We start from the raw sequence: 26,639 nt of genomic DNA on the forward strand, positions 1-26,639 counted from the left end.
GTTGGACAGTTTCAGCCTCCTCTCTTCCTTTCTGTGCATTCATTAACTATCCGGTTTACTATGAGTACGTCAGTCAACATCAACTAGCAGCCACAGCTGTGTGGGTAAGTAAGTGGATCACTGTTGCATGTTGTTACATCCTAGTGCTATGGACTTTCTTTGCTTATTGGAAACCACAATAACAGAGTTTGCTGAGAGAGTTGCAAGCAAGATAAGAGCAGAACCGGATCATCCACAAGGCAAACCTACGCAGCTGCCTAGGGCCTGGGGAGAATCTAGGGGCCTGGGGAATGCTAGCCCCCACCAGGTGACCAGGTTACATCATAATCTTTTTCTGGATAAGAGCTGTGTGGCTTTTCTCTGAACTCATCACGTAAAGAAAAACTTCTTATCTCTGTCGCTGAACACCACATGCTTCTTTCCTACCCTCCAGAATGAACTTTCCTCTTATTGCAGCATCTCACACAGTAAGCCAGCTAGTGAAACAGACATATTTTTTAGTAGCTTGCTATCTGACCTAGAGAAATAATTTTTTTTTATTGCAGGCTGGAAAAGGAAACTGAAACTTAGCAGACGAGATATTTATAAAAAGCTGTTGCATCTGTAGACGTGTCCACTGTGAAACTGGGAGTTTACTGGTAAGTGTGCAAGAAAGAGACATTTCATAAACAAACAATGGTAGTTAAAGCTTACCTTGTACTTGCATTAACAAATGGCCAGCCCAGTATACATGTGAGAAGTTATATTCATAAATATTTTTTGTTGTTTAGTGCATTCGCCTGATTGCAAAAGATCCTGCTCACTGAAGTAAAAGGTATGTGTATATCATTTGTGAATAACACATGAGCTAATAATATGCACTGAGGTTAGGATATTACAATCGAGTCAGGCAATTTGTGTGCCAGGGATGCTGGGGTTCAGCTATCATCCTACAGGGGATTTAATTAGTGCATAGGTTTGTCTATTGTATTGCAAAACTTAAGATCAGCTGCAGCAGAGATGACAATCGGTGCTGTATAGCTGCACACATATATAGTAGATGACAGTACAGTACTGGCTATTTGTATAGCTATTTGTATAGCTGACTGCTGTTACCAACAGCAGGGCTTGGTTATAGTGTTATGTGTAGGTGGGTGGAGGTTTAGTATAAGGCGGTGGCGTAGCAAAAGGAGGTGCAGAGGTTGCGACCGCATTGGGACCCTTGGGCCAGAGGAGCCCCTAGGGGCCCTTCCTTAACAACAGTATTAGCTCTTTATTGGTCCTGTGCTGGTAATAATCACTTCCATAGATGCTTTGAATAATAGTAATCTTTAACAAACTTAACATGGTAACAAACTAACATGCAATTCTGACACTGTGGATGTCCTTGGCAGGTTTTGGTGCATCGTATCAATTGTTATGTATAGAGTGCTTGGGAAGCCTAATGTAAAAGTTGCACTGGGGCCCACTGCTCCTTAGCTATGCCATTGGTGTGAGGCATAGGTAGAAGGAGTTATTGTAATGCTGCATGTGTAGGGGGGGGGGGAGGGGGCTGGTGTTAGGCACAGGTGGGGTGTGTTCAGTTAAAAGATGGGGGTAGTATTATAAAGCGACGGCAATAGTGGCACGCAAATGACAGATGCTTAGCTGTTATTTGAATCATGATATTCAAATAATGACTATACCTGTTGCCCAAGTTACCAGGTGAAACTTTTACATGGAAGCCTAAGGCCTCTTTTCCACGGACAGTTGATAGGCAGTGAAATGCCTCTCAAACTCACAACTGCTTGCTGCTGCCTAGTAACTTCTCACTGCTCCCTGGTAACTTCTTACTGAGCACACAGTTTAATTGCCAGTGGAAGAGAGGACTTAAGGCCCGTACTCACGGGCTGCAAATGTTGCCTGTCGCCAGCACACGTGAGCGTGTGGGCGACAGGCCGGCGACAGCTTCTCGCCAGGTCCCTCCGCGTACACACGCGGAAGAGGGACCAGCGGCGAGGCGGAAGCTGTCGCCGACGTTCCTCCTCCCCCCGCCGGAAGCTCCATTTGATACAATGGAGGTTGCTGTCGCTAGTCCGCGTACTCACGCGGACTAGCGACAGTTGCGGGGGAGGTGCGGCGGCGACTGTCGCCATGCGATTGAAACTTTCAATCGCATGGCGACATGAGCGGCGGGCGACAGTTCGGGGTGCGCGCGCGTGCGACGGCCCATACTCACGGGCGACCTGTCGCCGCAACACGCGCGCGCCGCGTGTTGAGGCGACAAAAGTCCCTCGTGAGTATGGGCCATTAGGGGCCTTTTTCACAGGTGGCTGAACTGCGCGCTCAGTGAGCAGTTACCAGGCAGCAGCAAGCAGTTGTGAGAGTTCAACAGTCTTTTCACTGCCTATCAACTGCTCATTGAAAAGGGCCCTTACCAATGCATTTCTCTGCAGCTGAATAAGAAGAGCCAGAGCAGAAATGTCATGATGTTGGCTGTATTTTTGCCTGTGCAAATACGCCCTTAAGGCCCATACACACGTCGGATTTGCGCGAACGACGGGTCGTTTGAACGTTCCGTCGTTCGCACGTTTCCGCATGAAATCCGGCGTGTGTACAGACTATCGTTCGGGAGATAAGACTGGTTACCAGCGATCCGCCCGGCGGATCGTTGGTAACCAGTCTTATCTCCCGAACGATAGTCTGTACACACGCCGGATTTCATGCGGAAACGTGCAAACGACGGAACGTTCAAACGACCCGTCGTTCGCGCAAATCCGACGTGTGTATGGGCCTTTAGGCATGTTTTCCACGGACCTTTGATAGGCAGTGAAATGCCTCTCAAACTCTCACAACTGCTTGCTGTTGCCTGGTAACTGCTCACTGCTGCCTGATAACTTCTCACTGCAACCTGGCAACTGCTTGCTGAGCACACAGTTCAACAGTCCGTGGAAATGAGGCCTCACTCTTTCAGCGCAGCGTAACTAGAAATCACTGCCCCCCCCCCACCCTGCAAAACTTTGGATGGGGCCCCCTCCAATCACTTTACCCCAGTTTTTGCACAGGTAAATTGAGATCTAATGTTATTCAATTGGCTAGTGCACACTTGTGTTTTCCCCATGCAGATAAAAACAGGCAGCAGTTAATCACTGCACGCATGTTCTCACAAATACAGACACACATGGTGTTCAAAAAACACATACAGAAAACCGACTGACAAGTGTGCTCCCAGCCTCAGCTCATTACACTCACTCTGCCCATTTCTGATGGAGCAGAACTGACTCTGTGGACTGCTGCAGCATCACTACAGTACACAGCACTTGGGGACGGGTAGAGGTTGGGGCTGGGGGCAGGGCGTTGTACACAAGCCCATGCTGCACACTGAATAGGTGTGACGAACATTACGGAAAAGCCGTGCGCTAGCGCCATCGACTTTCGCATAATCGTGCACAGTTCCTGTCAGTCTTGGGTAAATGGACAGATGTCAATTTCTCTCTCTCTTACTGAGTACAGTAACCTTCCCCCCACATCCTGTTCAGGTCAGGAAAGAATTCACACTTGGCTAGCTTCCCTGGGGAGAAGCCATTTGGTTACATAGCTCAGCTTTCCCCAAAAGGAAAACCAGCTCACACTGGTTGAGATTCAAAATTTCCCTCCAAGCTCATAGCTTCACACAATGAGAACCTTTACTTTATTAATAATTCAAGATGGGCTTGGCACAGAAAGACAACAAACACATTTCCTGATACCCAGAAATCAGTTCTATAATTCACATGAATTATCATTCTCTAGCTATCAGGAATCAATTGAGAAACCGCTTTATCCGGCATGCGTAGAGCAAATTCGTTAGACTAGGCGTGTATAGTCTCATTTAATACAGAGTCGCATGCTGCTTATGAATATGGTCTCGGATCTGCGATGCACCCATCTGGGGCGGAATTACACAAATTATTAATAATTGGTACATTCCTTGCTCCAAGTCTGTGGGTGGTAACCTGACTTGCCAGGAGGTAACCCTGCCTCAAACACACCTACTTTCCAGGTAGTGACCGACCCAAAACTCTGGTCAGTAAAAAGCGTTTGCAAGGAACTCCACCCAGTTCTTCAATTTACATCGACTAGGGAAGTCCAGACATGTGCTCACGGAAGAACCGGGCGCATGTTGTGTACAAAGGACTTTTAAGCTGAATGCCTACGTTTAAACTGGACTATTTTCTTCATGCTTCAAATGGACTGCTCAGCTAACTAAGTAAGAACTTTCTGTTTTATTCCTTTTATTTTTAAGCTCTGTGTTTTATATGTTAATAGGTGTATATAACTGTATGTAATGCATTTGTGTTATTAAACGTTTAAAAATCGTTTAGCGGTTATGACCTGTTGCTGAACATACACAATCGTACCTATTCTCCTGAACTCGCTACCCTGTGTTTAATAGAAGTATACATTTATAACCCGTATGCGAGAACCCGGCCCAGACATAACGATCTGGCCCAGATTCTTACATACTGCTAGGGGTTACTAAAGTGTTCTCGAAGTCCTAGTAAAATTACAGTAGCGGGCTGTGTAACTCGCTTGGTGGCAGATCTTTGAATTGTATATGTGTGTGGAGTGATTCGGTTGGTATCAGAACGCTCCCTTCGCGAGTCAGTTCATCAAATTGCGAATGCGGGTTACCCTTCGTGATGAACAAATGACCGTGTAAGAGGATTTCTGACGCTGATCGATTTACCCCACCCGCAGACCGGCTCGCGGTCTGTGACATTTGTTTGGCAGCTTTTTGGGATTTGTGTATGTTCAGAACATCAACGGCAACGTTATTTGATTAACCTGCCAGAACAGATCAAAAATCTGTGGTCGATAACCGGTGCATTACCATTTATATAGACTAAACGTGTAGCACAGAGTTCCCCCCCAATCTCTTTTCCTATCCTATCTTTTATTTGGCAAAAATGGCTGCAGCAAGATACAAGAAAATGTCAGTGGCAGACCTAGTAAACTTGTGTGAGGAAAAAGGCATTATGACGTATAGAAAAAAGAAATCGCAATTGATCGAGGACTTGTTGCGACTGAATACCCAGCCGGAGCAGATGCTGGGAGAGCACACTCCTGGTTCAGACGGTGCTGTAACTGGGGCAGAGGAAAGTGAGCGGTTGGAGCAAAGCAACCCACTTCCAGACCCAGAGGAAAACGGTACCGCGGCTGAACCGGTTGCTGTATCTGCTGAGGAGCATGGTGGCCGGCAGGAGCCCGCCCATGCCAACCTGTTCTGTGTTCCTGATGCTGGAATGCAACCTGGATTACAAAGGCTGTTGGAGACAAATCCTGAGCTGTACATGCAGATTGTCAGAGAAAATGCTGACCGTGCAGAACGCCAGCGCCAGGCGGAAATGGAAGCCTCAGAACGCCAGGCGGAACGGGAAGCCTCTGAACGCCGGTGGCTTGCTGAGAAGGAGGCGGCAGAGAGAGAATCCGCCCGCCGACACGACCTGGAAATGGCCAAACTGCGAGGGCAAGGCCAAAATCCCTCACAAAGTGCTCCGGAACTCCGGCCCACAGCAGGCCCGTTTGGGACTCCAAAGTTTAAATTCCCAGAAATGGAGAAGGGAACCGACCCGGACACTTATTTACACTCCTTTGAAAAGACTTGTCGTCAGCATCATCTGCCCCAGGAGCAGTGGGCGAGATATCTAACACCCAACTTGCGGGACAAAGCGCTTGAGGCGTTTGTGGACTTACCCGCTGAGAAAGACAATGACTATGAGGCGATAAAAGCTGCAATTATCGCCAAATACCAGTTGACCCCAGAGGTCTATCGCAAAAAGTTTCGCTCCCTGCAGAAAGGCCCCACCGACTCTTACACCGACCTGGAGAGTCGCCTGCTGACTGTGTTCAGGCAGTGGTCACGGGGCCTCAAAAAAGACTCTCACCAAGGTCTGGAGGACCTCATCGTACAGGAGCAGTTGCTGAACTGCTGCACTCCAGATGTCCGGCAGTTTGTCTTGGAGCGGAAGCCTGAATCCGCCAAAGCTGCCGCAGAACTTGCAGACACTTTTGTGGCCACCCGTGTGCCGGACAGCCGCAAACCTCCAGCCCAGAGCTGGAGAGGGGGGAGACCTATGCAACCCAGCTCTCCTCCCCCTGCTAACCGTGGGAATCGGGTCCCACAGCCACAGAGGCCGGATGCTGCACCTGCTACTCATCCGCCTGATGCCACATATGTTCCGAAGTGCTACCACTGTGGACAGAGAGGACACCTCAAGTCTGCCTGCCCCGAGGTGAGGACGCCGTCTCCAGAGCCTAGCGCAGAAGTGGCTAGCGCATCCTCTACTGCACACGCCTACCTCGTCATGGGAGCAGCAAATCCTCGACTTTCCGGAAATCATCAAGTCGTGGAAGTTAACGACCAGATCGCTGTTGGTTTCCGCGACACAGGCGCAGAGCTTACCTTGGTTCGCTCTCATCTTGTAGCCAGGGAGAATTTCCTGCCTAATGAGCGTGTCACACTTTTGGGAGTTGGTGGCACACACGCACGCATCGCCAAAGCTCGTGTTGTTCTCGATTGGGGAAGGGGCCGCCAGTCAAAAGTTGTGGGGGTGACAGATGACATCCCAGTGCCTGTGCTGTTGGGCACCGATCTTGGCACCCTACGATCCTTTTATGAACCTGTGATCAACACCCCGGATTGCCAGTCTGGACCCACTCAGGTACTGTACAAGCTTGGGGTGGGACAGAGGGAGGCAGCCAGGGTAATGGTACCTAGCCCTCCTAGGGAAGGAGGGAAGGAAGCGGTACCTGTTTCTAATGGACAGCTGTCTAGTCATGGTTTGTCTGACTCTAAACCTGTCACTGTTGTTCCAGATACCTGTGTACATGTGAAAAATGAACGTAACTGTGATGTTAATGTTGTACCAGATGTTGCTAATAGCTTTCATGCTGAATCTCACAGTGCTAAAAATGATGTATGTTTAAATGTGACAGTCTCTAATCTAAGAGGTAACAGTCTTGTTTTGCCTGGGTCATATCCGTCCAGGGCAGTGGAAGCAGGCCAGGTGTCAGAGCAGGCAGCTGGGGGCCTAGACCTCCCCTCCTGCTATGACAGCCAGAGTGCTCCACCATTGTCTGCTGTTAACAAACAGCTGGTGGAGACAGGCCGTTCCTTCCCTGTCTCACCCTTGCATGTCTTCCCCTTGCAGAAGCAACCCAGTGCAAAACTGCCCACAGGTCCACCCTCTATCCTTCCTGGAGAAGGGGCAAGCCTCGCCACCCAGGTGAAGGCAAATTCGTTTTTAAAATTGTGCTCTAATGTTCACCTAGGTTGTGCTGACCAAAATGTTGTGCCAAGGTGTAGTCAGTTAGAGCAGGGGTATGCTACGCTGCTTCCAGATTCGCAGGCTGACACCCGAGAGTCAGGAAGTGACCCGGATGTCAGCCAACGACTCTCTCCCTTACAGGAAGCGCTAGCCAAACCCAGCCAGGCCTTTAGAGGTAAGCCTGTTGGTGTGCATCGCACCGTCCGCAAAGCGGACACTGGGACACACCGGGCCATGAGGCCTTACGCTTCTGGTGAGTTGTCTAACGGGCAGTCAGATAAGAAGTCGAGAACCCGGTCAGTAGCTAAGCGCCGCGTAGAGCGGGTCATGCAGACCCACTCTGTGCGTCCGGCTGGTAGGAGGGAGATGTGACGAACATTACGGAAAAGCCGTGCGCTAGCGCCATCGACTTTCGCATAATCGTGCACAGTTCCTGTCAGTCTTGGGTAAATGGACAGATGTCAATTTCTCTCTCTCTTACTGAGTACAGTAACCTTCCCCCCACATCCTGTTCAGGTCAGGAAAGAATTCACACTTGGCTAGCTTCCCTGGGGAGAAGCCATTTGGTTACATAGCTCAGCTTTCCCCAAAAGGAAAACCAGCTCACACTGGTTGAGATTCAAAATTTCCCTCCAAGCTCATAGCTTCACACAATGAGAACCTTTACTTTATTAATAATTCAAGATGGGTTTGGCACAGAAAGACAACAAACACATTTCCTGATACCCAGAAATCAGTTCTATAATTCACATGAATTATCATTCTCTAGCTATCAGGAATCAATTGAGAAACCGCTTTATCCGGCATGCGTAGAGCAAATTCGTTAGACTAGGCGTGTATAGTCTCATTTAATACAGAGTCGCATGCTGCTTATGAATATGGTCTCGGATCTGCGATGCACCCATCTGGGGCGGAATTACACAAATTATTAATAATTGGTACATTCCTTGCTCCAAGTCTGTGGGTGGTAACCTGACTTGCCAGGAGGTAACCCTGCCTCAAACACACCTACTTTCCAGGTAGTGACCGCCCCAAAACTCTGGTCAGTAAAAAGCGTTTGCAAGGAACTCCACCCAGTTCTTCAATTTACATCGACTAGGGAAGTCCAGACATGTGCTCACGGAAGAACCGGGCGCATGTTGTGTACAAAGGACTTTTAAGCTGAATGCCTACGTTTAAACTGGACTATTTTCTTCATGCTTCAAATGGACTGCTCAGCTAACTAAGTAAGAACTTTCTGTTTTATTCCTTTTATTTTTAAGCTCTGTGTTTTATATGTTAATAGGTGTATATAACTGTATGTAATGCATTTGTGTTATTAAACGTTTAAAAATCGTTTAGCGGTTATGACCTGTTGCTGAACATACACAATCGTACCTATTCTCCTGAACTCGCTACCCTGTGTTTAATAGAAGTATACATTTATAACCCGTATGCGAGAACCCGGCCCAGACATAACGATCTGGCCCAGATTCTTACATACTGCTAGGGGTTACTAAAGTGTTCTCGAAGTCCTAGTAAAATTACAGTAGCGGGCTGTGTAACTCGCTTGGTGGCAGTCTGGCAGATCTTTGAATTGTATATGTGTGTGGAGTGATTCGGTTGGTATCAGAACGCTCCCTTCGCGAGTCAGTTCATCAAATTGCGAATGCGGGTTACCCTTCGTGATGAACAAATGACCGTGTAAGAGGATTTCTGACGCTGATCGATTTACCCCCCCCGCAGACCGGCTCGCGGTCTGTGACAATAGGGACTGTCTACAAATCTTTGTCTGCAAAACTTTGTATGAATCCTTATCAGTGCCCTTAGTTGTCAGTCTCTCAGGACAGGGAAAATAAGTTTGAATGTGCTATGCAAGCAGAGGCATAGCTAGGGTTTTCAGCGCACGTGGACAAAGACTATTAATGCGCCCCCTAAGGGGACACCTGTGGCGTGCCCAGCGTGCTGTGCCAAAAAAGGGGCATGGCCACTCAATAAATGTGGGAGTGGCTATGGGTGGAGCCAAATGTACAGGAAGTTAGCAGTAGTGTAAGCAGACCTGCCAAGCAAACTGTTGGCTGAAGATCCTTCTCCATTAAACATAACATATGTCTATGTCAGTGCCGCAGAAGAAGTCAGTGCTATATAAATATATAATAATATGTTAGGACATAAGACGATGCCTGGGGTATGGATTGGATTGTAAGCTCCTCTGACTGAGGACAATCAGTTATTAAACTGCATAACCTGTGCAATGATGTAGATATGACTGTAGTAATATATACATACATAATAATGGAGAACATTACACTGTGGTGTAGGGTTTGGATTGTACTCACCCAGTGAGAGTAGGGCTTGTGGAACAGTTGTGGAGGCTTGGTAATCCCAGTGACCTGGTCGGCAGAAAAACTGTCTGGAGGTGTGGCGGTGACAAAAAAAGAAGTATAAGAGCTGGAATATTTTTGACTGTGCTATGTAAATACATAATAATTTTATGGTGAGACATTGGGCTATGACTATGATTGGATTTGATTTCCTCTGAGGACAGTCATTGACATGACTATGTACTCTGTAATGTGCTGCAGAACCTGTCAGTGCTATATAAATCCATAATAATATGGTAGGACATTACACTAGGAGTGTTGTAGGATTAGATTGTGAGCTCCTCTGAGGACAGTCAGTGACATCATGACTATGTACTCATGATGTCAGTGCTATAATAATAATATGGTAGGACATTAGTATTACTATGACTATGGTAGTGATTAGATTGTGAGCTCCTCCTCCAAGATCAGTGGTGGTGGGTCAGGTCTGGCTGGAGGCCTCTGGCTCACTCAGGCATGGTGGTGGTGTGCTGCCTGGGCTCAGGCTATCTGAAGCCTAGTGGGGTCTCTGGCCAGAGGTCTCAGACTCAGGCCCTGAGGCCTCTAGCCAGAGGCCCACACTAGGCCTCAGGCAGCCTGCCTGGTGGTATGGTGGGCAGTGGAAAAGGGGGGGGGGGTGCTTGTGTGTCTGGGAGTGAGGAGGGGTGTCAGCCATATTGCAGCCTACAGCTACTGGATATATGGCAGGCAATACTTATATTGATTTTTAATAAGCAAGCCAAGCAATGCATTAAATCCTCCTATTCTGACTGTCACCCTCCCCACCCCAGCACGCTGCTGTCACAGCACGACCAGAAGAATTCAAGAAGGGGGGGGGTGACAATTAGAATAGGAGGATTTATTGCATTGCTCGGCTTGCTTATTAAAAATATAAGTATTGCCTGCCATATTCCAGTTCAGTGTCCACTAGTGCTGTCTGATCTGTGCTGGGAATGGATCTCATGATCTTTTCCTGGCTGGGGGAGGGGGCGCCGGGCGGACTAGGGAAGCGAGCTGCAGCTGCTTGGGCTGGCTAAGCTTTTTAGTACTTACTGCCTGGCTGGCACTGGTCTGGACTATATCATTTTTCAAATCGGGCAGTCGGCGGCAGGCTGGCCTGGCAGTGAGTGGTGCCGTGCTGTGCACTAGCTGCCTGTCTTGCTCGGTGGTGGGTGGCTTGCTGGCTGCGGCTGGCTCTGGCTGTGACCACTCGCTCTGCTGGCTCGCAGTGTCGTCGGCTCCTCCTCCCGTCACCCAGGCCGAACGAAAGGTTGGGCTGCCTGTTTCCCGCTCTGCGCAGCGGTCCACTGCAATCAGGGGCGCTGTGCGGCGGTGCGCCGACGTGTGAAGTCACGTGATGACAGAGGGAAATGGTGATCGGGCCGGGGGATGGCCGCAGAAAAAAATAAAAAAAAAGTTAAGAAAATAAATAAATGAGGACACTGCGGCGGCGCCCCTAGGGACCCAGCGCCTTGGGGCACATGACCCACCCCGCCCACCCCAAGCTACGCGTCTGTATGCAAGATTGTAGTATAAAACTGTGAAGTTCAGGTACTTCTTTAAAATATTGCTCTGAGACTTTCCAGTATAGGGGAGGTTATAATTTCAGACAATTAAACTTTCATAAGATTGTTTTAATTACAGAAGCTAGAACATTGTGTTTGTTTTAGACATTCAGACTTCTCGCTGAAATGCCAAGGTTATAGATAAGCGTATTGTGTGAAGAAAAAACACATTACATAAAAGGAGAGATTCTTTTTTTTACAGGCTTCTTGGATGATATTCTGCCTCTCTCTATTAAAGTGTACCTGTTGTGAAACATAGTGCCCCAAATGGGAACTTACAGTGAGATGCGAAAGTTTGGGCAACCTTGTTAATTGTTTTGATTTTCCTGTACAAATCATTGGTTGTTACGATAACAAATGTCAGTTAAATATATCATATAGGAGACACACACAGTGATATTTGAGAAGTGAAATGAAGTTTATTGGATTTACAGAAAGTGTGCAATAATTGTTTAAATAGAATTAGGCAGGTGCATACATTTGGGCACTGTTGTCATTTTATTGATTCCAAAACCTTTAGAATTATAAGTTTCCCTCCTCTTTCAATTTTCTCTGAAGAGTAGCAACATGGGGGTCTCAAAACAACTCTCAAATGACCTCAAGACAAAGATTGTTCACCATCATGGTTTAGGGGAAGGATACAGAAAGCTGTCTCAGATATTTCAGCCGTCTGTTTCCACAGTTAGGATTCGGAACATATTAAGGAAATGGAAGACCACAGGCTCAGTTCAAGGTAAGGCTCAAAGTGGCAGACCAAGAAACATCTCAGATAAACAGAAGCAACGAATTGTGAGAACAGTCAGAGTCAACCCACATACCAGCACCAAAGACCTACAACATCAACTTGCTGCAGATAAAGTCACCGTGCATCGTTCAACCAGCGCACTTTACACAAGGAGATGCTGTATGGGAGAGTGATGCAGTGGAAGCCTTTTCTCCGCCCACAGCACAAACATAGCCGCTTGAGGTATGCTAAAGCACATTTATACAAGCCAGCTTCATTTTGGAATAAGGTGCTGTGGACTGATGAAACCAAAATTGAGTCATTTGGGCATAACAAGGGGTGTTATTCATGGAGGAAAAACAACACAGCATTCCAAAAAAAACACCTGCTACCTACAGTAAAATATGGTGGTGGTTCCATCATGCTGTGGGGTTGTGTGGTCAGTGCCGGGACTGGGAATCTTGTCAAAGTTGAGGGACGCATGGATTCCACTCAGTATCAGCAGATTCTGGAGACCAATGTCCAGGAATCAGTGACAAAGCTGAAGCTGTGCCGGGGCTGGATCTTTCAACAAGACAACAACCCTTAGGCCCCATTCACACTAGAGCGTTTTACCGCAACGCAAATGCTCAAACGCTAGCGCTTTTTAAAAGCGCTAGCGTAATGAAACCCTTTGGGCCCATTTTACTTGGGCGATTTGCGCTAATCAACGCAAATCACCCAAAAAACGGCAAAAACGTGAAACGCAAACACGTCGCCTGCACCATTTTCAGGTGATTTCCCAGCAATCGCGTTTCAGTGCTATAGAAGCTCTGAACGCGATTGTGCCAAAATCGCTGCAGTGTTCAGTGATTTTTCTGCGTGAAGTCCCGGAAATATCACTCCTGCAAAACGCCGGCAATTTGAAAACGCAAGTGTGAATGGGGCCTAAACACTTCTCAAAATCCACTAATGCATTCGTGCAGAGGAACAAGTACAACGTTCTGGAATTGCCATCTCAGTCCCCAGACCTAAATATAATTGAAAGTCTGTGATGTGAGTTAACCACTTGAGGACCACAGTCTTTTCGCCCCTTAAGGACCAGAGCCTTTTTTCCCATTCAGACCACTGCAGCTTTCACGGTTTATTGCTCGGTCATACAACCTACCACCTAAATGAATTTTCCCTCCTTTTCTTGTCACTAATACAGCTTTCTTTTGGTTCTATTTGATTGCTGCTGCGATTTTTAGTTTTTATTATATTCATCAAAAAATACATGAATTTTGTAAAAAAAAATGATTTTTTTTAACTTTCTGTGATAAAATTTGTCAAATAAAGTAAAATTTCTGTATACATTTTTGTCCATATTTACTGTGCTACATGTCTTTCAGTGTATATTTATTGGTTTGGGTAAAAGTTATAGCGTTTACAAACTATGGTGCAAAAAGTGAATTTTCCCATTTTGAAGCATCTCTGACTTTTCTGAGCACCTGTCATGTTTCATGAGGTGCTAGAATTCCAGGATAGTATAAATACCCCCCAAATGACCCCATTTTGGAAAGAAGACATCCCAAAGTATTCACTGAGAGGCATGGTGAATTCATAGAAGATTTTATTTTTTGTCACAAGTTAGTGGAAAAATCTTCTATGAACTCACCATACTCCTAACCGAATACCTTGGGGTGTCTTCTTTCTATAATGGGGTCATTTGTGGGGTTCCTATACTGCCCTGGCATTTTAGGGGCCCTAAACCGTGAGGAGTAGTCTTGAAACCAAATGTCTCAAAATGACCTGTGAAATCCTAAAGGTACTCATTGGACTTTGGGCCCCTTAGCGCAGTTAGGGTGCAAAAAAGTGCCACACATGTGGTACCGCCATACTCAGGAGAAGTAGTATAATGTGTTTTGGGGTGTATTTTTACATATACCCATGCTGGGTGGGAGAAATATCTCTGTAAATGACAATTTTTTTTATTTTTTTACACACAATTGTCCATTTACAGAGATATATAAAAAAAAAAAATGTGAAAAAAAGAGGGGAAGGCGTCTGCCAGGATATAGGAGCTGCCACCCAAAAACGTCCACCCACTCAGCTCGTATGCCCTGGCAAACCCGGTTTATCCATTCACACTGATTGATGTGGATGAACAAATCATTCCCAGAGTTCTTTTTTGATACAAAGTGCTTGCCAAAGCATAGGAACTCCAACACCGCCCCTCAGCTCATATGCCTCGGCAAACGTATCTTTTTTTACTGCGGAGGAGAAATCTCGTCCTGCAGCGCTGCATGCACCAATTTTGTGTAACCTGACAGACGTGCAATGCTTCTGTCAGGATGCACCATCAGTGCTGCAGCTGGTTGGTCGGTCGCTCGGTCCACCTGGAAGGGTAATGGATGGAAAAAAAGAGAAAACAAAAAAAAAACCAAGCAAGCAGCAAAGCAATAACTTCATTAACAATTATAAACTTCTTCAAACGAAACCTTGATATTGTGAACCAAACATTAGCTTTTTTGCTTATCTGTTTTTTTTTTGTTTTTCTTTTAACTTACCTTCCGAGGACAAACCTCTCCTCCCCCATGGGACAATGTGCGAAGTGCAAATCACACAGAGTTGTGGCGAAGTACATTACGCATTAAGTCCCAAGTGAAAGGAGAGGTTTTTGGCAGCCCTGTGTATTAGGGTCTCTCGAAACCAGATGTTTGGTTTCACACTGCAAGTGCTGAAAGAGGGCCACACTTGTGTAATAATTGTCCACATAAAGATGGTACCCCTTCTGGAACAAGGGTTAGGGATGCTCATTCGGATTCCGCGGAAATGCAATTTCCGAAATTCCGATCGGAAATTGCATTTCCGCATCGGAATGCGGAAATCGGTAATTCTAGTGCAGGAGGCGGATTTCCGCCGGAAATCGCGGAAATTTCCGCCGGAAATCGCGGAAATTCCACCCGACTTTAACATCGATTTTCTCAAAAACTATAAGGTCTTTTTGAAAACTTTTTTTTGCATCTTGTTCACAAGATTCAGTTTAATAAATCCTGAAATTTGGTGTTTCTAGGACTTAAGGGGGATTTTCTATTAACCGCTAAAGTCAGTGGATTTTTACTGTAATGTAAAATGCAGAAAATCTGCATCTGCCTATTTTCTGCATTTTACATTACAGTAAAAATCTGCCGACTTTAGCAGTTAATAGCAAAGCCCCCGTAAGTCCTAGAAACACCAAATTTTCAGGGTTTATTAAACTGAATCTTGTGAACAAGATGCAAAAAAAAGTTTTCAAAAAGACCTTATAGTTTTTGAGAAAATCGATGTTAAAGTCGGGCGGAATTTCCGCGATTTCCGGCGGAAATTCCGCATTGGAATGCGGAAATTGATAGCGGAAGGCGGAATCGGTAATTTGGCAATGGCGGAATGCGGATTTACCGCGGAAACGGAAATTGGCATTCCGACCATCCCTAACAAGGGTGACACCAAGTCCCACACAACCTTTCCACTGCTCCCCAGGTAGTTAGGGCATCCGACCGGCTCCAATTTTGAGTCTTTTCCCTCATAGACCCTAAAATAAGATGTATAGCCTGTGGCCCTTTCACAGAGCTTATACAGTTTCACCCCATACCGAGCACGTTTGCTTGGGATGTACTGTTTGATGCGAAGGCGCACGGTAAAACATATGAGGGACTCGTCTACGCAGATGGCCTGTTCAGGGGTATAAACATCTGCAAATCTGGATGACAAGTGGTCTACGAGGAGCCAAATTTTGTGGAGCCGGTCATAAGCAGGGTGGTCACTTCGATGACTGGTTTCGTTGTTATTGAAGTGCAGGAAGTGCAGGGTGTTCTCAAATCGTGTCCTGGACATGGCAGCAGAGTACAAAGGAACGTGATATACTGGGTCCGTAGACCAATAAGACCGCAACACATTCTGTTTTAGGGCTCGTTTCCACTATTGCGGTGCAGAATCGCCTGTATTCCACCGCTGATGAAATCGCATGCGGATGCGATTCCGCATGCGTTTTTTGCCGCGAATTCGCATGCGAATTCGCATAGGTGAGGGTATATGCGATTTTAACCATGTCACTGCCTGTGTGAATTTACATTGGTACCTATGCGAATTCGCAGCAAAAAACGCATGGGGAAAACGCTTGCGATTTCCCTATTAAATACATTTTATTATTATTATTTAGTATTTATATAGCGCCGACATATTACGCAGCGCTGTACAGTGTATATACATATTGTCTTGTCACTAACTGTCCCTCAAAGGAGCTCACAATCTAATCCCTACCATTGCCATATGTCTATATTATGTAGTGTAAGTACTGTAGTCTAGGGCCAATTTTAGAGGGAGTCAATTAATGTATCTGTATGTTTTTGGAATGTGGGAGGAAACCGGAGTGCCCGGAGGAAACCCACGCAGACACGGAGAGAACATACAAACTCTTTGCAGATAGTGCCCTGGCTGGGATTCGAACCAGGGACCCAGCGCTGCAAGGCAAGAGAGCTAACCACTACGCCACCGTGCTGCCCAATACATTGTGTGCGATTCGCCTGCATTCCACACGCAGGCGAATTCTGCAGGGTGTTCCGTTTAGATTTTCTCCGCACAATAAAACGCTCCCGCAGACGCATAAGTGGAAACAGGCCCATTCACTTATATTGTCTATGCGAATCCGCATACGCAAGACACATGCGGATTCGCGATAGTGGAAACGGGGCCTTACTAGTCCCATGTGGAGGAGAAGGCCCCAAAAATCTTAATTTCGGAAACTTGGACTGGTTTCCACCGAAAAGGCTGGGCAAGGAACTTATTCGGATTGGCGGTTATATATTGTGTGGCCTTACGGTTGGTCTCCGCCACGACTAAGTCTAAGAGATCCTGGGTGAAGAACAGATAGAAAAAGTCTAGGGCCGATCCTAGATTAGCTGTCTCCACCTGGACTACAGACTGGGCGGAATCAGGGGATTGCCAATTGGGATTTGCCAGCACCTCTGGTAAACTAGGGGTAGTACGGGCCCGTCTTCTTGGTGGCTGCGACTGGGATCTTACTGCATGTGCCACCGAACCAGTTTCAACTTCCATGCTGGTGCTCGCCACTTCACCAGGTTATAAGGAAGCACTGGTGCTAAGTCCAGGAGATGCTGTGCTGCTGGTGCCTACCCCACCATGAAATCTCAGATCAGCACTAGCACCACTCTGCTGCCCTTGAGGCTGATCCTGCGTCACCTACGGTCCAACGATGTGGGGTGTGGTACGCCTGGCTCTAGCCGGGACCTCAGCCTCGTCATCGCTATCGGTCAGTGAGCCACTGCTCTCTACAGGTTCAAACTCTGACCCGGAAGATTAGTCGAATGAGGCGTCCCAATCGTCCTCATCCGACTCGGCGATGTACCTGTACACCTCATCATCGGAATACCCCTTTCTTGCCATGGTGGACTGCTAAATTTAGGGGGTATTCCTCTGAGACTACCCAGAAAAAAAGAGCACCTACCTACAGTGGCGTCCCTACCATAGAGCGCAAAGGGGCGGGGCGCACCAGGTGACAGACACCCAGGGGGGTGTCGCCACGACCCCCCACAGCAGCACAGCAGGAGGGGGAAGCAGAGCTAGAAGGAGAGGCTGTGGAGGCAGCGGTGGGGAGGGGGGACATATTCCCTCCCTCCCTCACCTGGGACCTCTCCTTCTGCCTCTCTCCCCCCTCCAGAAATTAGCAGCGACAAGTGCGGGGCGGCCGGAGGCGTATGGACAATTGCTCACCTGATTTCCGCATTCCAAGCGTGGAGCGCAGCGTCATGACGTTACAGGTCTCCGTCTTCAATGCCGCCCACTGTGCTTCCTGATTAGAGGAAGCACAGTGGGCGGCATTGGAGGCGGAGACCTGTAACGTCATGACTCTGCCAGCGCTTGGAACGCGGAAATCAGGTGAGTAATTCTCTGTACGCCTCCGGCCGCCCCGCACTTGTCGCCGCTATGCTGGAGAGGGGAGAGAGAGGCAGAAGGAGGGGTCCCAGGTGAGGGACCCCTCCACAGCCCCTCCATCTAGCCCTGCTTCCCACTATCAACTATACTAGCTTACTGGGGGCAACTATACTAGCTATACTGGGGGAAACTATACTAGCTTACTGGGGGCAACTATACTAGCTTACTGGGGGCAACTATACTAGCTTACTGGGGGCAACTATACTAGCTTACTGGGGGCAACTATACTAGCTTACTGGGGGCAACTATACTAGCCATGCTGGGGGCAACTATACTAGCCATACTGGGGGCAACTATACTAGCCATACTGGGGGCAACTATACTAGCCATACTGGGGGCAACTATACTAGCTTACTGGGGGCAACTATACTAGCTTACTGGGGGCAACTATACTAGCCATACTGGGGGCAACTATACTAGCTTACTGGGGGCAACTATACTAGCCATACTGGGGGCAACTATACTAGCTTACTGGGGGCAACTATACTAGCTATACTGGGGACAACTATACTAACTGGGGGCAACTATACTAGCTATACTGGGGACAACTAAACTATACTAGCTATACTGGGGGCAACTAAACTATACTAGCTATACTGGGGGCAACTATACTGGCTGGGACAACTAAACTAGCTATACTGGGGGCAGCTATCCTGGCTGGGGGCAACTATACTAGCTATACTAGCTGGGGCAACTATACTAGCTATACTGGGGGCAGCTTTCCTGGCTGGGGGCAACTATACTAACTGTACTGGCTGGGGGCAACTATACTAACTGTACTGGCTGGGGGCAACTATACTAGCTATACTGTATGGGGGCAACTATACTAGCTATACTGGCTGGGGGCGACCATACTAGCTATACTGGGGCAACTATACTAACTATACTGGGGCAACTATACTAGCTATACTGTGGACAACTGTACTAGCTATACTGTGGGCAACTGTACTAGCTATACTGTGGGCAACTGTACTAGCTATACTGGGGGCAACTATACTAGCTATACTGGGGCAACTATATTACCTACACTAAGGGCAACTATACTAGCTATATTGGGGGCAACTGTACTAGTTATACTGGGGGCAACTATACTAGCTATACTGGAGTAACTATATTACCTACACTAAGGGCAACTATACTAGCTATATTGGGGGCAACTATACTAGCTATACTGGGGCAATGGCAGCGACATTCTCCAAGCACCCCTAAAGCACCCCCCAGCGTGAACTGACTTTCGGCGTCTAATAGACGCTGTGTCAGTTCACTGACAGCAGCAGCCCACAGCTGCGGCAGAGCAGGGCTACAGTAAAATGGCGTCTGAAGCCCTGCTCTGGAGACTTTGAGTCTGCAGTGCAGGGCTTCGGGTGCCATTTTCCCATAGCCCTGCTCTAAGCGCGGGAGTTTCAGTTGCTGGCTGGCTGCAGAGGATTGTGGGAGCTGCGCCGGACGGAGGCCGGGACAGGAGATCTGCTGCTGCTTCAGGTGAGTAAATGTTTTTTTTTAATTTATATTAGCAGGTGTATCGATTGTTCTGGCCAGGTCTGCTACATGATTGAAGTGTTTTCTGGCCAGGTCGGCCACATGATTGCATGTATTTTCTGGTCAAATCTTCCACATGATTGCATGCATTTTCTGGTCAGGTCTGCCACATGATTGCACGTATTTTCTGGTCAAATCTTCCACATGTTTGCATTTATTTTCTGGTCAAATTTTCCACATAATTGCATGTATTTTCTGGTCAAATCTTTCACATGCTTGCATGTATTTTCTGGCCAGGTCTGCTACATGATTGAAGTGTTTTCTGGCCACGTCTGCCACATGATTGCATGTATTTTCTGGTCAAATCTTCCACATGATTGCATGTATTTTCTGGTCAAATCTGCCAACATGATTGCATGTATTTTCTGGCCAGGTCTGCTACATGATTGAAGTGTTTTCTGGCCAGGTCTGCTACATGATTGAAGTGTTTTTTGGCCACGTCTGCCACATGATTGCATGTATTTTCTGGTCAAATCTTCCACATGATTGCATGTATTTTCTGGTCAAATCTGCCAACATGATTGCATATATTTTCTGGTCAGGTCTTCTACATCCTAGGTTCTCAACGTGCGGTACGCGTACCCCAGGGGGTACTTCTGATGGTTCCAGGGGGTACTCAGACTTGCTATACTTAACCAAGAATAACAAATTTAGAGTTTTAGAAAATAATAAATTCCATTTAAAGAGACACTGAAGCGAAAAAAAAACTATGATATTATGATTTGTATGTGTAGTACAGCTAAGAAATAAAACATTAAGATCAGATACATCAGTCTAATTGTTTCCAGTACAGAAAGAGTTAAGAAACTCCAGTTGTTATCTCTATACAAAAAAGCCATTCTCTCTACGACTTTCAAAGTCGTGGAGAGAGCTGTTATCTGACTTTTATTATCTCAACTGTTAGTAAACTATTTACTTTTCCTCTGGCAGAGGAGAGGTCATTAGTTCACAGACTGCTCTGAAAGAATCATTTTGAATGCTGAGTGTTGTGTAATCTGCACATATTAGAGAATGATGCAATGTTAGAAAAAACACTATATACCTGAAAATAAAAATATGAGAATATTTTCTTTGCTGCTAATCTTCTAGTAATTATTCATAGTACACAACCAATTCATTATATCATATATTTTTTTCGCTTCAGTGTCTCTTTAAACAACACCAAATTAGTATTTTAGCTAAATAAAAGCAATAGGAAATGCTTGGAAATTGTTTAGAACCAATTATCATGTAATATGATACATACATACATTTGTCAAGGGGTACTTGCGATAATGTTTACTATGCTAGGGGGTACTTGACGAGTGCAGGGTTTTAAAAGGGGTACATACTAATAAAATGTTGAGAAACACTGTTCTACATGATTGAAGTGGTTTCTGGCCAGGTCTGCCACGATTGCATGTATTTTCTGGTCAAATCTTCCACATGATTGCATGTATTTTCTGGGCAAATCTGCCGCCATGATTGCATGTATTTTCTAGGCAAATCTACCGCCATGATTGCATTTATTTTCTGGGCAAATCTACTCACTTTACGTGTATTTTCTTGATAAAACCTGAATTATGTGAATTTTCTGGGAAAAGGCTCACCAAAACCTGGGCCCACTGTCTTTGCGTTGCACTTTTAAAGGGAACCCGAGGTGAGAATAATATTGAGGCTGCCATATTTATCTCCTTTTAAGCAATGCCAGTTGCCTGGCTGCCGTGCTGGTCCTCTGCCTCTAATTCTTTCAACCATAGATCCTGAACAAGCATGCAGCAGGTCAGGAGTTTCTGACAATATTGTCAGAACTGACGAGATTAGTTGCATGCTTGTTTCTGGTGTAATTCAGTTCACTACTGCAGCCAAATAGATCAGCAGGGCTCCCTATTGTTTAAAAGGAAATAAATATGGCAGCCTCCATATCACTCTCATCCCGGGTTCACTTTATTAGTTAGCTCCGCCCTCATCTGGTCATGGCCATGCCCATTTTTCACCGCAGTGCGCTTCGCGCGCCGTAGGTTATAGCCACACCCATTTTTTTGGGGGGGGAGGGGGGTGTCTTTTAATACCCAGCACCGGGTGTCAAATGCCCTAGGTACGCCACTGCCTACCTAGCAAAAGGGAGTACTTGAGGAGCAGAAAGCTGTGGTCACTGAGTTTTGATTAAAAAAAATAAATCAAAACTGATCTTTACAGTGCCACAGCTATTGTAGGCCTGGTGCACACCAGAGGAGTTTTTCTGAGCGTTTTGAATTTTTAAATCTGCTGCTAATGTTATCCTATGTGTCTGTGCACACTGGAGCAATGAGGTTTTGTAAAAAAAAACCATAGCATTACATTGGGAAGAGCTTTTGAAACCTTTCAAAAGCTCTTCCCAATGTAATGTTATGGGGTTTTTTACAAAACCTCATTGCTCCAGTGTGCACAGACACATAGGATAACATTAGCAGCAGATTTAAAAACTCAAAACGCTCAGAAAAACTCCTCTGGTGTGCACCAGGCCGTACAGTGTTTTTTGCAGTGATCAGAAAAAAAATTCTGTCACTGCGGAGGGGTGGGCTGAAGGCAAGTGCAGGCGATCCGATCAGGCCTGATCGGGCAAACACTGCGTTTTTTTAGTGGATCCTATTGACCCTAATATAGATCTATCTGTGATCAGTAATGATCACTTACAGATACTATATAGTACCAATGTTGATTCGCGACAGTGATGACGCTAATTAGTGACTGTGGTGCAGTGGGCTGAGCACTAACTGACACTAACAAAGGGGCCTAGCTAACTGGCCTAACTGCTAACACTAGTGATACTAAAAAAGTGACCGTTTTCACTGATCACTGTTTTTAGGTCACTAGGATAGTGACAGGGGGGTGATCTGGGGTGTGTGTGTGTGTGGGGGGGGGGGGGGGGGTGGCGAGTGGGGAATCAGAGGCAATCAGAAACAATCACAGGACAATTAAATACAATCACGAGAAAACAAAGCCAATCACAAGATATTTAAAGGCAATCACAGGGCAATCGCAGGCCAATCACAGGGCACTCAAATCACGGGACAATCAAAGCCAATCACGGGACAATCAAAGCCAATCACAGGCCAATCAAAGCCAATCACAGGCCAATCACAGGGCAATCACAAGGCAATCACAGCTAATCACGAGGCACTCAAATCACGGTACAATCAAAGCCAATCACGGGACAATCAAAGCCAATCACAGGCCAATCAAAGCCAATCACAGGCCAATCACAGGGCAATCACAGCCAATCACGGGGCACTCAAATCACGGTACAATCAAAGCCAATCACGGGACAATCAAAGCCGCTCACGGGACAATCAAAGCCGATCACGGGACAATCAAATACAATTACAGCACAATCAAATACAATGTCAGCACAATCAAATACAATTACAGCACAATCAAATGCAAATGCAATGCACTGGGAAGGTGATTGGGGGGGGGGGGGGGGGGTCTGAGGGCGATCTGAGGGTGTGGGGGGTTTATTAGGTGCCCGCACGGGGCAGACTGGGTCCTGATCTGATGGGTGGCAGACACAAGGGGTGACGATGGGAGATCTGTGAGGGATTACAGGGGAGAATAGATGTAAACAATGCACTGGGGAGGTTATCAGGAGGGGGGGTCTCAGGGCAATCTGAGGGTCTTGGTGGGTGATCAGGTGCCCCCAAGGGACAGTTTAGGGTCTGCTCTGATGGATGGTGGTGACAAGGGGTGATAGACAGGTGGTCAGTGGGTGATCAGTGGGTAAGGCAGCTGTATACAAATGTATACAGTATACAGGGGGGTGGTCTGGGCGGAGGGTCTGGAGGGATCTGAGGGTAGGGGGGGGGGGTGATCAGGAGACCCTAGGGGGCAGTTAGGGACCTAATCTAGGGGATAGCGTTGACAGTTAGTGACAGGGAGTGATTGATGGGTTTTTAGGGGGGTGCTTGGGTGCAAACAGTGATGTGCTGGGTTGGTCAGGGGGGGTTCTGAGGGCTGGGGTGGGCGATCGGGGGGTCTGCGTGGGCAAAGGTGTGTGTGTGTGGCTGTACTTACAAGGCTGCCGTCCTCTCTGATGGCTGCACGACAAAGTGACCATCAGAGGAGAAGGCAGCCTGTATAATACACTTTGTTACATAAACAAAGTGTATTATACACTTTCCATTGGCTTGATCTCGCATTTGAAACCCGCCGGCGCTGCTAATTGGCCGGCGAGTTACGGCGTAGGGTGGGCGGAGCCTATTGCCGGCGGCAGATCGCGTCATGCGCCTATCCACACTTGCCGCTGCCGCCGATGGGCGTATTGCGGTCGTTTGGGCCCGGGATTTGCCGTCGCCCAAAAGGAGGATCTACTAAATATTGATTTCATTTCTTTTTTGTGGTGCCCAAATTTATGCACCTGCCTAATATTGTTTAAACAATTATTGCCCACTTTCTGTAAATCCAATAAACTTTATTTCACTTCTCAAATATCACTGTGTGTGTCTCCTATATAATATATTTAGCTGACAATTTTTAGCAACCAACGATTTATACAGGAAAATCATGACAATTAACAAGGTTGCCCAAACTTTTGCATCCCACTGTACCTAATTATTATTATTATTAGTATTTATATAGCACCGACATCTTCCGTAGCGCTGTACAAAGTATATATTGTCTTGTCACTTAACTGTTCCTCAGAGGGGCTCACAATTTGTTCCCTACCATAGTCATATGTTTATGTATGTATTGTATATTTATTTATTTATTGTATTTATAAAGCGCCAACATATTACGCAGCGCTGAACATTAATTTAGGAGCGCTGAACATTAATTTATAGTGTATGTATCATACTTTTGGGATGTGGGAGTAAACCAGAGTACCTGGAGGACACCCAAACAGACACAGGGAGAACATACAAACTCCTTGCAGACCTGGCTGGGATTCTAACCGCTACGCCACAGTGCTAAGTATAATAATAATCCAGAGGCTTCCCCATCCCCCTCTTCCTCGCCGTTCCAGCACTGGGACCCCCTGAAGCCCGTTGACAAGGGCTTGTCCATGGAGTTCGGCCGCACTGCGCAGGTGGCTGGCGCTTGTGCAGTAACATGGAGCTGAACGGGCTCAGCATATTCTACCAAACCCGAGTGGCGACTCCGTGCTGCTGTGCAGGAACGAGCTGTCCTGCACATGCGCAATGAGGCCATGCTCTATGGGAGCACAGCTGTGCCTTTCAGGGGTCCCAGCTCTAGTACAGTAAGGTGGAGGAGGATGGGAGAAGCCACTGGAAGCCTTTTCCATGCTTTGTAAGTGGGCAAACTTGCAGAGGATCAAATAATTATTTCCCCCACAGTGCCAATATGATCATGTACAGTACACTATATTTACTCCGTCCTCTGCGGGCCACATATTTGCTTGCGTAATGTGGACCCATGTGTGACGTATGTAAATGAAGGACAGAGCCCGGAGCCAGCAGGGGGTACATTGGGAGACACAGGGACGGGGGCAGCGAGGCGGCAGTAGCGGTGTCACAAGGCCGATTCCCGAAAGGTTTCATGCTGAAATCGATTGTGAATCAGCCTGCAGTGTATGGGCAGCTGACAGTTCTCTCTCCAATCAGATTTGATCACAGAAAGATTAGTCTCTTGGTCAATCTGACAACTTGTCTAAAGTTAGGGTACACAGACTTTCATAAATTTCAGTATGAAATTGATTGAAATTCTGTGTGCATTGCCTGTCGGATATCCCCATCTGCCCGCCCCCCTGCCTCCCCCCCCCCCCCGGGGGCATACAGAGTGTTGGGGAAGAGGAGCTTACACTCACCTGTCCACTGGTGCATATCTTCTCCCCACTGCTGGGGCTTCTTCTCTCTCTTCGATCCTGGGGAGCTGTGTGTCCCATGACCTAAGGGCACCTCGGCACCTACCTTACTTGACCACTTGAGGCTTCTGGTGTTTGGCCTCTAGTGTTTTTCACCTGACACACAACTGGGTGTGAAGAGACAGGGTGAAGGGGTGAAGAAAAGTGCTAGCAGACAGGTGAGAGTAGCTCCGCTGCTGCGTCGGTGGTCCCGAAATCAAACACTAGCAACACACTCCCGACCCGCTGCCAAGAGAGCGAAATCTTCCACCTGGTAAGTTCGACCGAATTGATCAATTTCAGCTAAAAATTGATCAATTGGTCATTGTTTGCAGCATTGATTTCTAGGAAATTTGATCAAATAATCAGGACATCGACAAAAATAAATAAATAAAAAATAGTGTATGGTGACCTTTATGGGGGATATTTAAAAAAATCACATTGCTGAAGTCAGAACACACACATAGCAAAAGCTTTTCAAATCACAAGTGCTTGCAGTGTCAGCGAGCCTTTAGGCATGAAACACACTGTGTGCGTGCGCATTTTGAACCCTTTTCTGATCATCAGCGCTGTCTGTTTAAAAAAAAAAAACGCTCCCTTTGACTTAAGTTAAAATCACAGCGATTTTACCATGATTTCAACCTCCCTTGCGGTAACCCCCAGCTGAGCTCAGGGTAGGAAAAAACCAGCCCAGAGCGGTAATCCTGAGCTCAGCTCAGGGTAGTGAATTACCTATCTTTCCCTGCTGTTTTGGAGTCCCGCGCGATCGGCGCTGCGCAGCGGGACTCCAGTCTCTTTCCCCGGCTACCTGCATCATTGTTCAGCCACCGGGATCACCATATCCCCGCTCCAGCGGCCAATCAGTGTGGTGGTGGCGGCTGTGCGGTGTGACGTCATCGGGGGCTCTTTACCTTCTGGCTGGGAGCGAGGCCAGGAATCAGCCAATTCAAAATGGGCATGCACGAGTATGATCTGTGCATGCCCAATAGAAGTAAGCTCTCATGCATTTTTTTTTCGTACATGCCCAGTTTGGATGTGCTCATTCCCAGCTATGCTCCAGGCCAGAAGAAGCCTGTTCGACCCACTGGCTCAAAAATGTATAGAGGAACCCAGTGCTTGAGAAGGATTCAGGAAGCCTCTGTACTATCCAGAAGCTTCTCACCACTGAGGTAATCCCTCAGTGATTTACCTTGTCAGCAGTACAAATGTTGACATCACCGATAAATGTAAGAATGTAAATTAGGGAGAGGCAACATTTGGCAATGGGCAAACATTAACTAAACCATTTATTAATGCATATTGTAAAAAAAAATGTTAATAATGAAGTTATATTCACTAAAGTTCCTCTTTATGTTTCTGCAAGGAGAATCCTATCACTGAAAACTACCACTGAAGTATTGTTCTTTGAATTCAGATAACAGAAAGGTAATG

General features: G+C 46.8%; 1 long non-coding RNA gene across 4 annotated transcripts; it reads left to right on the forward strand.

Annotated features, from left to right (window-relative positions):
• Positions 1–26,639, forward strand: LOC137521483 (uncharacterized). Of its 4 annotated transcripts, none has more exons than XR_011022135.1 (4): positions 1–104; positions 546–638; positions 771–814; positions 26,572–26,639. It is a non-coding gene; the product is annotated as an uncharacterized lncRNA (long non-coding RNA). The 4 variants fall into 4 exon arrangements; XR_011022137.1 differs by lacking the exon at positions 1–104 and adding an exon at positions 136–307; XR_011022136.1 differs by lacking the exon at positions 1–104 and adding an exon at positions 388–467.

Source organism: Hyperolius riggenbachi, chromosome 6, assembly GCF_040937935.1.
Source record: "Hyperolius riggenbachi isolate aHypRig1 chromosome 6, aHypRig1.pri, whole genome shotgun sequence".
Classification (NCBI taxonomy): Eukaryota; Metazoa; Chordata; class Amphibia; order Anura; family Hyperoliidae; genus Hyperolius; species Hyperolius riggenbachi.